The following is a 15667-nucleotide window of genomic DNA, read 5'->3' as shown; positions in this document are numbered from 1 at the left end:
CATCTGCTATGTAATGTCATGCGTTGTAAAGGCTTCCGTTGTAAAGGATCCTGCGTTGTAAAAATTGCGTTGTAATAGTTTGCGATGTAACGTCATACATCCCTGGAATACAAGTGTAATCTATGGCAAGCAGGTTGTTCTGTGGCGGTGTCACAGCAGTGGGCTATTATGCTCATAGGAAAGCTTTAACAGCAGACCGCCGCCTTGACGGCACCTGCAGCAGGTTCATGCACGGTATGGAATGCATGTTACACCATGCAGGACTGGGGAGTGCAATGCCCGGGGTGCACAACATGTGCCCCCTGAATGAACCCCCGGGCTCAGAAGCTGCAGGGGGCCCTTTTAAGGTCACCTTACTTCCATATCAGTCATTCTTTTCGTGGTGGGCTCACCATCATGAAAAGGGCAGTGGAAATGAAAGTTGCAATATGCTTGGCAGTGATCCAACAGCACTCCCAACTTATTCCTGGCCATTTTCCAGACCACTGGCTCAGCAGGATCCTTGATCCCGGTGGCTCCACTGCCACACTCATAATATGGCGGGGCAAATCACCTGTGTGGTGATGGTCGAACCGCCACCATGAGTCGACAAACTCATAATACGGCCCTAAGTAAAATGTGTGAATGCTGTGGTTGCCTGATTACTTTAGACATCTTTAAAATAGAACAGGACATGCTTTACATTTAGAATTGTAAATATGCTGCTAGGGTTTCAACTAACGGTCTCCCTTTATCACTAATGCTCAGCATATTACAGCTTTTATATGAAAACAAACAATCTCAAAGATGAATAGTTTGCATGTAAAAGCTGTAACATTACCTTGCCAACAGAAGAGAGCTCCACTGATTGTGTTGTAAATGTGGAGAAGTGTGGCTCACTGGTTAGAGCAGGCAGACCCTGAAGCAGAGGTCAGACCCGGGACGAGGGTTCAATTGCCGACGCGGCAGGGTCTTGAGCTCAAATGTCCATGGACTCGATAATTCTCGCTTCGGTGCCTGACCTAATCATGGGTTCACACTCTGCAACTCTGGGCATTAAGCTTGCTTAATCTCCACAACGGCCCCCCCGCGGCGGGATGCCTGGCTTTCACCTTGGGGATGCCCTGTAGGGGCCATCTCACAGGGAAAAGCCAGGACGGGTTCCCAAGGCAAGCGCGGAGATACCCCTTCGGGGGTCGAATCTGGCGCTATATAAGAATATAATAATAATAATAATAATAAAAAATGTGTCAGGTGGGGCTGTTACAGCTTGGCTTCACACATAAACAATACATGTCTGACATACTGCACTAGCTTCACACAGTGTAGCATGTAAGATAATGGCGTTTCAGGGCGTGTCAGTCACGTGCCCTCTCGCCCTATCAGAAGCTGGAATAGGGAAAAAAGGGCTACCCTGGTACCTTCAACCCTATTCCAGCATCTGATTGGGTGGAAGCTGGTCATTCTGCCTCTGGCTGCTGGAGACAGACCAAGGAGTCGGGAGTCATGGCCACAGGTCAGTTTTTGTGTTAAAAATTTGATTGGCGGGAGTGCATGTGTATGTATATGTGAATGTCCCTTTGTATGCCTGCAACTGTGTGTGTATATCCATCTGATTGTGTGCAATGTTAAAGTCTGGGCTGGGGGGTTGGCAAGGCATGGGTCAAAGTGCTGGATAGTGCTTTTGGGCATCATCCCTTTCATAATCCACCAGCCGTCACTGTGACTGAATATGTTTATTGAGGGCTCTAAAGGTAAATGAGTCCCTATAAATTAAAAAATCTACTTGAAGAGGGGTATCAAGTTTCTATATTAAAGCAGTTATAAAGCCAAGATACTTTTCTTCATCAGGTCACCCAGTGTTTAATTTTTTTTAAAATGTGCCAGGGGCCTCGTTAGGAGGCTACGGCAGCTTGCACCACTCATTGACACTTCCAGTGCTGCAACTGACAGTACCTACAGAACTATTAATCATCACACTGCTACAAGTGTGACTATTCAGACTGTTTGAGGCTCCTGAGGGTATAAGAATAGCTTGGGTGGCAGCTGTTTTTAATGTGTATTGAATGAATAAGCAACTTTTGTTCTGCTCAGCTCTAAATTACACAAACAGCGCCACCATGTGACAGCTATCATAAGTGCTCATATTGACAACTGAGGGCCCGATTCACAGAATAAACTTAAGACTAAATCCTAAACTTACTACTATTTGGTATTCACAGAATGCACTTACTACTTTAGGGATTCACAGAGTGAACTTACTACTTTCGGGATTCACAGAATTAACTTACTACTTTCGGTATTCACAGAATAGATTTAAGACTACTAACTTTATGTCCGCACTCGGGCCGGAAATTCCGGCCCGGAGGGGGAGTTTCAGACCCGGAGGCGGAGCTTCCGGCTTGGGGGCGTGGCTTGAGGCAGGGTTGCGGCCCAGAGGCGGAGCTTGCGGCCCAGAGGTGGAGATTTCAGCCATGGCTAAATTCTCACTCTCCTCCTCCAAGCCGCAATCTCCGCCTCTGGGCCGGAAGCTCCGCCTCCGGGCCGCAAGCTCCGTCCCCAAGCCAGAAGCTCCGCCTCCGGGCCGGAATTTCCAGCCCGAGTGCGGACGTAAAGTTAGAAGTCTTAAATATATTCTGTGAATACCGAAAGTAGTAAGTTCATTCTGTGAATCCCGAAAGTAGTAAGTGCATTCTGTGAATACCAAATAGTAGTAAGTTTAGGATTTAGTCTTAAGTTCATTCTGTGAATCGGGCCCTGAGTGTCTGGTGCCAAGTATCAGAAACCACCGGTCCCATTTAGCACTGAGGTCACCCAATAATAAATCATGTAAAGCCATTAAGCGGAGTGGCGGGTGGCAGATAGCACTGTGATTGGCAGGCACAAGATAACGGGCTGTGAAGAGGGACAGATAAAGGGTTCTGGGCATGCTAGCAGGAGGTCTGAGTGCCCAACACCTCATATTGTGTTTTTCCATGTTTAAATACTTTAATATGTGTGTTTTCATGCAGAAATGTTTGCTCTTGTCAGCACGAGCAATGCATATTAGTTGGGTGTTATCAACTACGTGGAATCTGCATTATTTGGCATACAGCACTTCCAAAAATCTGTGTTTTGATGCAATTGAATGGAATCCCCTTTTCTCTATTAAAATGGGTAAACATTAGCTTCACTTAAGGGTTACTTTAAAAACAATTGCTACAAAATCAATAGGAGTCTCGTAGACATGTAGGACTTCTATAATTGTGTTACCCTCCCTTATTCCCTGTGCCATCACTCAAAGTGAGACAGACTGCATAACTAGGTCAGTGCCAATGCCCAGCTCCTGGCCCAACATTTCAATGTACAAACTAATGGCACTTTAATCTGACTGGTGGAAGTGACGTGAACCAAAATTACAACTCACAGAAATCATTAGGCTGCTAAATGTAGCCCAGGATCAGAACATTGTGTATCTGTTGATATGGAAACTGAAACCATTAGAGTGTAACAGGGATTTGCAGCCCCACAAGTCTGAACAGCTTGATCAAACAAAATCAAAATGTGAAGGCTATGTTAAATCACAGACAGCTGAAGAGAAAGTAAAGAAAACAAAGCTGGTCAAGTACTTACATTTATATTCATCAAGGTCTACGTGTGGACAGGAGCTAGATTCATATGACTTTTTATCATGCTTTACAAGAAATTTGATTTTATTGTATGTTATCCATCATCAGGAGAAAGCCTATTGGTGAAAACGTTGGACACTAAAAATGTAATTTTTACTAGTGGTACAAGATAAAAACATTATTTGAAAAAATCATAAATAGCAATACAAACCAAAATAAATATAACACAATACATATTTACAATTTACATATATACTCAAAATTATAAGCACAAAAAAAATATATAATTTAGAAACAAATGAGCAACATTTAAAAACAAATAAAAAGCCAAAGAAACAACTGGTACAAACTATCATCATTGACGGGAAAATCGAAACATGTCTATATATGAAGTCAACATCAGGGAACACCATATTGCACGCAGGGAGTGTTCATCCCAACACACCATTGCAAGTATTCCGTATGGGGAATTTGTAGGAATACATAGAGCATGCAGTACTACTGAAGTTAGAGAGCATTTTCAATTGGAGGCCAAGGCGAGAATAAAGGCTAGAGGGTACACAACCACTTGTTTGGAAATAGCTATGAGAAAAGCAAATGCCCTTAATCGTTTCTCCCTCTTGGACCCTAGTAGAAATGCACAGTCAGTCAATGCATGCCCAAACAGCAAAGGGGAGATTAGATTGATTACTAGTTATAGCAGAAATGCCAAGCAGATTAAGAAAGTCATTAAAAAACAGTGGCCCATTATTCTTACTGATCAAACATTGAAAGAGGTTGTCCCCACCACTCCCACAGTTACCTTTAGGAGAGCATATTTTATACGGAATGAGTTGGTGAGGAACAGTCCAGAAACCAGTTCTACTGGCAATTGGTTGTCCCCACATAAAGGCTTTTTTAAATGCAGCTAATGCCGAGCCTGTAAATTCGGCATCAACACAGCCTCCTACATGACCCTGTTTTCTAATGATCCCATCGCTCTCAAAGTCCTTTACACCTGCCGCTCCGAGTTTGCTGTGTACGTTTTAAAATGTAGATTTAATTTGTATTACGTAGGAAGCACCAAATTACAAGTACACGTACGGATCTTGCTGCATTTGAGAGCAATCGTGAACTCAGATCCTGCATATCCAGTTGCCCGGCACTTTAAGACCATACATGACAACAACCTAAACTGTTTGCAGTATTTTGTTATTGATGCCATGGCACCCCCCAAAAGGGGTGGCAACAGGGAGAAAACACTACGTCAATTGGAGTCACGTTACATAGTGGAATTAGATTGTAAGACAACATTAGGGCTCAATTTAGGAGAAGGCCTTTACAATTTTTTGTAATCATGGATTTATCCAATACCAATTTTTCATGTTACTGCCTTGCTCTATTTGTCCTTGATGTATACTCCTCTGGGGTATTACTTTTGTTTTGGTTTTATTTTTGTTTTTGCCCCTTTTTCTCCTTTTTAGATCAATTCCGATGAATTAGTATCGACATTGTCAATGATTTGTGTTATTGATAATTTGGATTTTCGGAGTATTTTTTCCTTTTGTATGTAATAGTCTGCATTTTAGCACTTAATATTGTAGTACATCCTAGCATCTAGCTGATTCTTTTACCATACGGAGGCTTGCACATATAATGCCTGATCACGCACATTCAATATATGGTCCAAATTAAGGTTTCATTAAACCATGGATCACGTGATCATATACAGCGTCATCCCCATTTTTGTGCATATATATATTCAATGCACACAAAGGGTTTTGTTGTCATTTTCCCAGGACATTTTCTCGAGTTTCCCTACTTTATTTTTCCTTGCAATATTATATAGCGCAAACTCGACAACATGGCATGAGCACAATTTACATTACAGAAGAACACATTCATTTGTGGTAGGCACGGGGAGACAAAGCGATTTGCCTGGAATCACAGGATGTTGAGCTGATGCCGAGATTCGAACGTAGATCCCCAGCTCTAAAGTTCGCAATTCTAGAACTTGTGGCGGGAGGTGTGTCTAAAAGTGCATGTCGGTGCTGGCCATCAATGAGAGAGACCTGTGCATTTTTTAAATGGGTGGTAAAAAATATAAGTATGTTGCTGGCGATGTGGGCCGCCGTGCCACCAATGTACTTACCGGGGGAGGGTAAACACCCATTATTCCGCAACTTTCTTTCCACATACCATCACTCCGCATACTTTCATTACGAAAGTACTGTGACTCCAAAATGTCATTATAACGCATGGCATTACATTTTATATGTTTTTATCACGCATACATTTACAACAAAATTCGTTGTAAATGCATGAATGGTAAAAGCATGTTTTTTTAATGTTTGGATAAGGTAAGTATGGGTATAGGGCAGAGGTCTTCAAACTTTTTGATGCCGAGACCCCCTTGTAAAACCTTTTTAGGCGTAAGGACCCCCTTCCGACAAAAGATTCTAGAAACTGGTACTCCTCATCATAAACAACTATCGACAACCGTAAATGCGCCTGTTAGACCTCATCACATGTCTGTGCCTCTCTCATGGGGGGTCAGTATCTCTCTGCTTCGTCTTCCTCTCTCATGGGAGGGCATCTCTGTGCCTCCCTGCTTGGGGGGGCGGGGAGGGGGGTGGCAGCCAGCTGTGAAAACATCTCACCATGAAGAACAGACTCTCAGCCACATTTCTCCTGCACAGGCGCCAGGTATTAGGGCTCGTGGGACTTGAACCAATGATATGATTGTAATGTCCTTCTGCTGTCCTTCTGCTGTTTACTGTGTATTTGTAAAGTGCTCTGATACCTACGGGTTAAACTAGCGCTATATAAAACGTTAAAAGTAAAAATAAACCCACAGCTAAGTCCATTGAACTCAGCCTCCTCCCCCAGCCCCCTCCCCCCACCCCAGCTCCTGTATGTCAGCCTGGCTGAAACAGCTTGGACACACACAAAGGCACACCAGAGTACTATCACAGGTCTTTAAAAGACCTTTACTTGTCAACGAGGCTTTGATGTTTTTCACACCTCGGTGTGAATTAGGCGGCTTCCGCCTTGAGCACCCTCGATCAGCCCGACGCCAGGAACTGCACTCTGGCAGAATCCGCGACCCCCTTCCCAGGACTCCACGACCCCCTGGGGGTTGCGCCCCACAGATTGAAGACCTATGGTATAGGGCTATATGTTTTGGGGTACTGAGGTATATGTTTTGGGGTGTTTGGGTATTTTAAGTGTTCAGATATAGTTTTGGGTTATGGGGTACAGGGGTCGTTTTTGGGTTTAGGGATAGGTATGGGTTTTGGGGTACAGGGGTATTTTTAGGGTTCAGGGCTAGGTTTGGGTTTTGGGGTATAGGGGTATTTTTAGGGTTCAGGGGTAGGTTTGGGTTTTGGGGTATAGGGGTATGTTAAGGGTTCAGGGCTAGGTTTGGGTTTTGGGGTACAGGGGTATTTTTAGGGTTCAGGGCTAGGTTTGGGTTTGGGGGTACAGGGGTATTTTAGCGTTCAGGGGTAGGTTTGGGTTTTGGGGTACAGGGTTATTTTTACGGTTCAGGGTTAGGTTTGGGTTTTGGGGTACAGGGGTATTTTTAGGGTTTAGGGGTAGGTTTGGGTTTTGGGGGACAGGGGTATTTTAAGGGACCAGGGCTAGGTTTGGGTTTTGGGGTACAGGGGTATTTTAGGGTTCAGGGGTAGGTTTTGGTTTTGGTGTACAGTGGTATTTTTTGGGTTCAGGGCTAGGTTTGGGTTTTGGGGTACAAGGGTATTTTAGGGTTCAGGGCTCAGGGCTATGTTTGGGTTTTGGGGTACAGGGGTATTTTTAGGGTTTAGGGATAGGTTTGGGTTTTGGGGTACAGGGTATATTTATAGGGTTAAGATGGGGTAGTGTTAAAGGGTGTTGGGGTATTTTAAGGAGTAAGGGTGGGCTATGTTTATGGGGTGCAGCGGTATTTAAAGGGAGCAGGGTGGGATTAGCACACGATATGAGGCATGGCATGAAGGGCTGAATGTACCACACGCCCCCAGCGTTTGTCACTCCCCAGCACACGCCCACAGCACAACGCAGACACGCCCACAAGGGACTACTTTGCTGGCACGGTTCTTTTACCTTTTAAATGTATATGGTGGGCGTTTGCATAGCCTATGTCCTTCTGCTGCAATTGCCCTTTCCAACGCTGTATTGGGTGTTGGGATTGGTGCTGTGGTTCCTGAGATTACCCGCCTCAAAGGTTTGGGCTCTCTCTTTATTATATTAGTATAGATTAAAACGTCAGTCTATAGATACTGAGTGCAGGGCCAGGCTGCTGGTCGGGCCCTGCATTTAACCAAGTACCACACACGGATGAAGGCTTTGTGCAGCAGGGGTTGGGTTCCAGCAAGGTATTAGGCGTAGAAGGTAGAAGGCTGTCCGCTACTGGGTTAGGAAACTCACTGGCAGTTGGGCTCAGGGCCTGGTCTGGGATCATGATCTTACTGTTCATTAAAAAGAAATAGAAATTCACTGAAAAAATCTAAGGTTAAAGTGACGTTATAGTTAGGAATTGTAATATTATGTTACTTTACTTTTCAAAAACCTTAGAAAGTCACTGAAAAAAACAAGTTAAAGGGACATTATAATTTTGGTGAAAATTTACATTAAAACATTCCTTTTTAAACCAACAAAACCTTTCAAAATTGACCAATTGTAGCTATCTCAATTAACTACACATCATGACCAAAAATAACTTTAACTTACACCCTCGCTTTGCCCTGTTAATTACCTCACATACTAGAGCACTCATGACATGTTCCATACATTCTTGATAACGTCACTGTAGCATATTAAATGATATCATTCATGACAACACTGTGCATGGCGGGGGATGAGTTAATTTAGGGCATGAAATATAGGTAATTAAAATAACTGGAATGCTTGCATTTCTGTGGCTTTGTTTAAAACGTTTTTTTCAACGGAATTCTTTTACCTAACTATTATGCCCCTTTAACCTTTGTTTATTTTGTTAAATATATATATATATATAAATGTATTTATGGTTTGATACAAATAGAATTTTTCTAACCATGTTTGTATATATATGAAATGAAATTTTTCTATCCATTTGTATAAATTTTAAAATAATAATGGTTATACTCTACCATTGCGTTTTTGCACATTGGAACCCTTCGGGCACTATGCCCTTTATTCATGTTTGATTGAACACAGTATGTTTTCACTGTTTATGACTTGAAAAAAATGCAATTTGCACATCTGAAATGAATTACGCATTTGCACTTTAAAAACCCTCGTTTGTGTTCATGACACGCTATGTGAACAAGCCTCTCTCGAGGTGAAACGCGTCATGGAGGAATTGCAAGCTGTAACTTTGGCACGAAATAAATTGCACTGAGAAACTGCACTTATCTGGTGGTCTCGCTTTCTTCGTTGTTCTGCGCGGAGGCAGAGTAACTACGACGACCTTTTGGACATATATATATATATATATATATATATATATATATATATATATATATATATATATATATATATATTCACAGAAAAAATCATAGGTTATAGACCATATATAGTTAGGAATTTGCATTTACAAAACCTTGAAAATTCACTGAAAAAACCATAGGTTATAGACCATATATAGTTAGGGATTAGCATTTAAAAAACCTTATTTTATTTGCACAAAACCATTGAAATTCCATATATAGTTAGTTGCACTAACTATATATCGCGGACCCGCAATCCACTGCTAATGATGTCACATATTACATCATTCATGACATGGTCAGTGACATCACTGATGACATCACTGATGACATCTCAAATGACATCACTGATGACATCACTGATGACATCTCAAATGACATCACTGATGACATCACTGATGACAACACCCAGTGACTGTATGTTTCTGTAAAGTTAAAATATGTCTTACATATTGAAGAATGAGTGGATGTATAAGTGTCTGGATGAAGGATTTAGTAGGTGCATGACTGACTGTATGAGAGAATGATTAAATGTGTCTCACTGAGTGCATGGGTTAGTGATTAAAGTGTCTTAATTTGGCAATCATTATTTATGTTCTTCTGTAAACTGCTGCATGTTTAAATCAGTAGCTATATCAGTAACTATATGGGTTATTGAATGGTTGCCCAAGTATTTGTATGGGAGACTGAGTATGTGTGTGGGTGGCTGGAAGGTGTATAACTCTGTGCATAGATGTGTGAGCAGTTGATTCCCTAGGTGTATGGCTTCAAAAGTGCATGTAGAAACAGCTGTATGGACAGTTGACTGTGTGCATGAGTATATTGGTGAGTGAATGGATATCTCAGTTCTACATGTCAAAGTAAGTACATATGTAAAACACACTCCATGTGAGAGTTGACATATATAAATAACTGAACATAAGAGCCAGTGAATGTGAGAGTGGCTGTATGAATCATTGTGAACTTGTATCAAGGATTGTATAAGAGAGTAAATATGTGTTAGTATATGTTTGAATAAGTAAGGTGTGTATAACTGTATAGTTGAGGAAATGGAGGTGTGATTGATTCTTTGCATGACTGACTAGGTGTGTGAGTAACTCCATGGATGTGTGACAGTCTGTGAGTGCCTGTTTACACTGAGTGTATCTAAGGTTATATTAGAGTCTGAAGATGTATTATCACATAAATGATATCATCAGTGATGTAATCAGTAATGTCAGATGAGATGTCAGTGATGTCATCAGTGATGTCATTTGAGATGTCATCAGTGATGTCATCAGTGATGTCACTGACCATGTCATGAATGATGTAATATGTGACATCATTAGCAGTGGATTGCGGGTCCGCGATATATAGTTAGTGCAACTAACTATATATGGAATTTCAATGGTTTTGTGCAAATAAAATAAGGTTTTTTAAATGCTAATCCCTAACTATATATGGTCTATAACCTATGGTTTTTTCAGTGAATTTTCAAGGTTTTGTAAATGCAAATTCCTAACTATATATGGTCTATAACCTATGGTTTTTTCTGTGAATTTCATTGGTTTTTTAAAAGCTAATATCTGTAGCTGTAAAATATATTCTTTATTAAGTGACGTATCACGTAGCCCGTGAGACGCCTCATGATGCATCGCATAACCGTGACGTATCGTCTCTGCAGCGCAAACCAAACCCAAAACGTAAGCGCGCCAAAACACGCTTAAAGATATATATATATTTTTTTAACCTTAATTATACAAAATCTACACGTGCACATATCACAAACGTTCAAAAAACACAATATGTCGGACTCCCGTTACGCTGCCGGTTAGCTGCCCGGTTAACGTACCAGGAAGCACCTTTACCGCGAAAAATCGCATTTTTTTTTTCACCCCCCAGGGAACTTTAATAGCCCCCTCATCAATCCTAGGGGTTCAGGAGGGGTCTGCCTTACCCCTTTCATTCATTTACACCTTTTTTCCACCTCTTGTCTCTCGATCCCACAGAGAGACAAGATGGCGGCCGCTCCAGACTGTTTACAATGATAACAGCCAATCAGCTTCTCCTCAGACTCCCGTTACACTGCCGGTTAGCTGCCCGGTTCGCGTACCAAGACGCGTCTCTACGGCGAAAAAATCGGAATTTTTTTTTTTGGGCCCAGCGTGGCTCTATAATATCCCCTCATCAATCCTAGGGGGTCAGAAGGGGTCTACCTTGCCCCTTTCCTTCATTTCCCCCTTTGTTTTGGCCTCCTCTTGTCTCTCGATCCTACCGAGAGACAAGATGGCGGCCGCTCCGAACTGTTTACAATGTTGACAGCCAATCAGCTACTCGTCAGACTCCCGTTACACTGCCGGTTAGCTTCCCGGTTAGCTGCCCGGTTCGCGTACCAAGACGCGTCTCTACGGCGAAAAAAACGGAATTTTTTTTTTTTTTTTTTTTGGGCCCAGCGTGGCTCTATAATATCCCCTCATCAATCCTAGGGGGTCAGAAGGGGTCTACCTTGCCCCCTTTCCTTCATTTCCTCCTTTGTTTTGGCCTCCTCTTGTCTCTCGATCCTACTGAGAGACAAGATGGCGGCCGCACCGGACTGTTTAGAATGTTGACAGACACCGGAGAGCCAATCAGCTTCGCTTCGCAAAGTTCCGATAAGCGAAAAGTATGCGAACCGGATCGCTGCCCGGAGCGCTGTTACAGATATATATCTTGATTTAAACGTTAATTTCTCAAAATCCACTGAAGCACATATATTGAGACCTAGCAAAGGCACATCGGGCTAACAGTCCCTACAATTTTGCCAAGTTTCGTGCAAATCCATTCAGCCGTTCGAGCTAAAAGTGAGTCCAACCGCCCTATGGAAAACTCAATGTTAAAAACGCGTTTTGGGACCCCCCTTTTTTCTCAGCCCACCCTTGACGAAACCCCCCCAAATTTCCAGGAGCTGCTCAGAAACAAAATGTGCCATTTTCCTGTAAATTTCAGCCGATTCCGTCCACAAACGCCAAAGTTATTAGACATAGAATTTTCAGAAATCCCATAGGGAAAAAATCCTAACTATATATACCTACTGGCGACCGCCAGTAGGTAATATATATATATATATATATATATATATATATATATATATATATATATATATATATATATATATATATATATATATATATATCTGGGTGCTGTAGTTGTGGCAGGACTGCAGCTGAGTTGGAGTCATGTGACCGGTGGTCAGTGGAGTTCCACCAATAAGGGAGACACTGGACATTTATAGGTGGGGGTGGAGTTACACTCTGCATACGGCGGCATCCGAAGAAGGCCGTAAGGCCAAAATGCATCATGCCATGCTGTTTTAATAAAGAACTTCCCGAAGACTCCCCTGAGTGGCCCTTACCTTGTCCGTTGGTGATTGGGAAATTATGGATGTGTACGCGCCAGCCAGAGGCGCGTCAAGGGTCCCGGTCCATCAAGAGGCCGGAGTGTTACTGGTCCCCCGCTGCTTGCAGCGTCTATTGAATCAAGGTATTGATATTCTCCGGCACGCCCCTGAGTGCATCCCAATCCAGGAATCGCTGTATTATGCAGATCGTCAGTCGACGAGGAGGCAGAGATAACCCATCCTGTCTCCCGAACTTGGTGGTATACGCGGTGAAAGGCTGGAGCGTCAAAGGGGACTGAAGGAAGAACTTTGTTTCCTGCAGAAACTCGTCATTTTCAAACACTCTGCACCTTCCAGGAATCCGTTTCCCTCAAACAACATTCACCCGGATATATTGCATTCTGGGTGCTGTAGTCGTGGCAGGACTGCAGCTGAGTTGGAGTCATGTGACCGGTGGTCAGTGGAGTTCCACCAATAAGGGAGACACTCAACATTTATAGGTGGGGGTGGAGTTACACTCTGCATACAGCGGCATCCGAAGACGGCCGTAAGGCCGAAATGCATCATGTCATGCGTTTTAATGAAAAACTTCCCGAAGACTCCCCTGAGTGGCCCTTACCTTGTCCGTTGGTGATTGGGAAATTGTGGATATATATAGATATATATATATATATATATATATATACATTTATATACCGTCCCAATGTTGTTCGGGTATGAATTGCTGCCGGCCAGTAGTATATTGTTTTGTAGGATTTCGTTTTGATAGCATTTCTTATCTGTGACAGGCCTGTGAAACGCTACGATTCACAGTGCACTGCTGATGCACTTAAGAGTGCGCGTTCAGTAGTGTGTGAACTAGAGTTTCCCTACTTTCTTTTTCCGTGCAATATTATATAGCGCAAACTCCACAACATGGCATGAGCACAATTTACATTACAGAAGAACACATTCAAAGCGATTAGCCTGGAATCACAGGATTTTGAGCTGATGCCGAGATTCGAACGTAGCTCCCCAGCTCTAAAGTTCGCAATTCTAGAACTTGTGGCGGGAGGTGTGTCTAAAAGTGTATGTCGGTGCTGGCCATCAATTAGAGAGACCTGTGCATTTTTCAAATGGGTGGTGAAAAAATATGAGTATGTTGCTGGAGATGTGGGCCGCCGTGCCACCAATGTACTTACCGGGGGAGGGTAAACACCCATTATTCTGCAACTTTCTTTCCGCATACCAACACTCCGCATACTTTCATTACGAAAGTACCATGACTCCGCAATGCCATTGTAGCACATGGCATTACATTTTATATGCCTTTACCACGCATACATTTACAACGAAATTCGTTGTAAATGCATGAATGGTATAAGCATGTTTTTTTTAATGTTATGTTATGTTATGATTTTGTTAAGCGCGCAGCTGCCCTAGCTAAGGGGCGTCCCGGCGCTGTCAGTCTAATTGTACAAGAAAGCAGATGCAGGCCAAGGAAACAGAGGGCCCGATTCACAGAAATAACTTAAGACAAAATCCTAAACTTACTACTTTTGGCATTCACAGAAGGCATTTAATAGTAGTAAAGTTAGGATTTTGTCTTAAGTCTGTCTTAAGTCTGTCTTAGGTGTGTCCTAAGTTTGTCTTAAGTCTGTCTTAAGTCTGTCCTAAGTTTGTCTTAAGTTTGTCTTAAGTTTGTCTTAAGACTGTCTTAAGACTATCTAACGTCTGTCTTAAGTCTGTCTTAAGTCAAACTTAAGACAAAATCCTAACTTTACTACTACTAAATGTCTTCTGTGAATACCAAAAGTGGTAGGACAAACTTAAGACAGACTTAAGACAAACTTAGGACAGACTTAACACAGACTTAAGACAGACTTAAGACAAGCTTAAGACAAACTTAGGACAGACTTAAGACAAAATCCTAACTTTACTACTACTAAATGCCTTCTGTCAATACCAAAAGTAGTAAGTTTAGGATTTTTTCTTAAGTTAATTCTGTGAATCGGGCCCAGTGTCCCTAAGTCAGTGGAAAAAGAAAGGTCTTAATGGCTTTCCGGAACATCAGTATGTCCTCTATACCACGAATGAAGACTGGCAAAGAATTCCACAATTTAGCTGCCAAGAGCCGAAATGAACGGCCCCCGGCACGGCATAGTTTAGTCCTTGGTATAGTTGCCAGATGTTGACCCAAGGAGCGCAAGCTACGTTGGGGAATGTATGGGGTTAGAAGAGGGCGGAGTAGCTCAGGGCTGGTACCTTTGAGGATTTTAAACGCCATACAAAGAGTTTTAAACTGGATTCTTACTTCGATCGATAGCCAGTGTAAGGCTCTGATTGTTGCTCTGGCAGAACATCTACGTGGGAGTCCCACCAGTGCATGGGCTATCGAATTTTGGACTCGTTGAAGTCGTAAAATCTCGGCTTTGTTTGCGCCTAGAAGTAGAACGCTCGCATAGTCCGAGCACGATAAAATCGTAGCCTGGACAATGAGCTGCCGGACTGGTGCATTAAAGAACCTCAGGATAGGATGGAGACCTCTCAACAAGCCCACACAAGTAATGTTTGGATAAGGTTAGTATGGGTATAGGGGTATATGTTTTGGGGTACTGGGGTATATGTTTTGGGGTGTTTGGGTATTTTAAGGGTTCAGATATAGTTTTGGGTTATGGGGTACAGGGGTAGTTTTAGGGTTTAGGGATAGGTATGAGTTTTGGGGTACAGGGGTATTTTTAGGGTTCAGGGCTAGGTTTGGGTTTTGGGGTATAGGGGTATTTTTAGGGTGCAGGGGTAGGTTTGAGTTTTGGGGTACAGGGGTATTTTAAGGGTTCAGTGCTAGGTTTGGGTTCTGGGGTACAGGGGTATTTTTAGGGTTCAGGGCGAGGTTTGGGTTTTGGGGTACATTGGTATTTTGGGGTTCAGGGGTAGGTTTGGGTTTTGGGGCAGAGGTTATTTTTAGGGTTCAGGGCTAGGTTTGGGTTTTGGGGTACAGGGGTATTTTTAGGGTTCAGGGGTAATTTAAGGGTTCAGGGCTAGGTTTGGATTTTGGGGTACAGGGGTATTTTAGGGTTCAGGGGTAGGTTTGGGTTTTGGGGTACAGGGGTATTTTTAGGGTTCAGGGCTAGGTTTGGGTTTTGGGGTACAGGGGTATTTATAGGGTTGAGGGCTAGGTTTGGGTTTTGTATTACAGGGGTATTTTTAGGGTTTAGGGATAGGTTTGGGTTTTGGGGTACAGGGTATATTTATAGGGTTAAGATGGGTTAGTGTTTAAGGGTGTTGGGGTATTTTAAGGA

This window comes from Lissotriton vulgaris, unplaced genomic scaffold, assembly GCF_964263255.1.
Source record: "Lissotriton vulgaris unplaced genomic scaffold, aLisVul1.2 SCAFFOLD_344, whole genome shotgun sequence".
Taxonomy (NCBI): Eukaryota; Metazoa; Chordata; class Amphibia; order Caudata; family Salamandridae; genus Lissotriton; species Lissotriton vulgaris.
The sequence above is the reverse complement of the archived record's forward strand: the minus strand, read 5'-3'. Positions refer to the sequence as shown.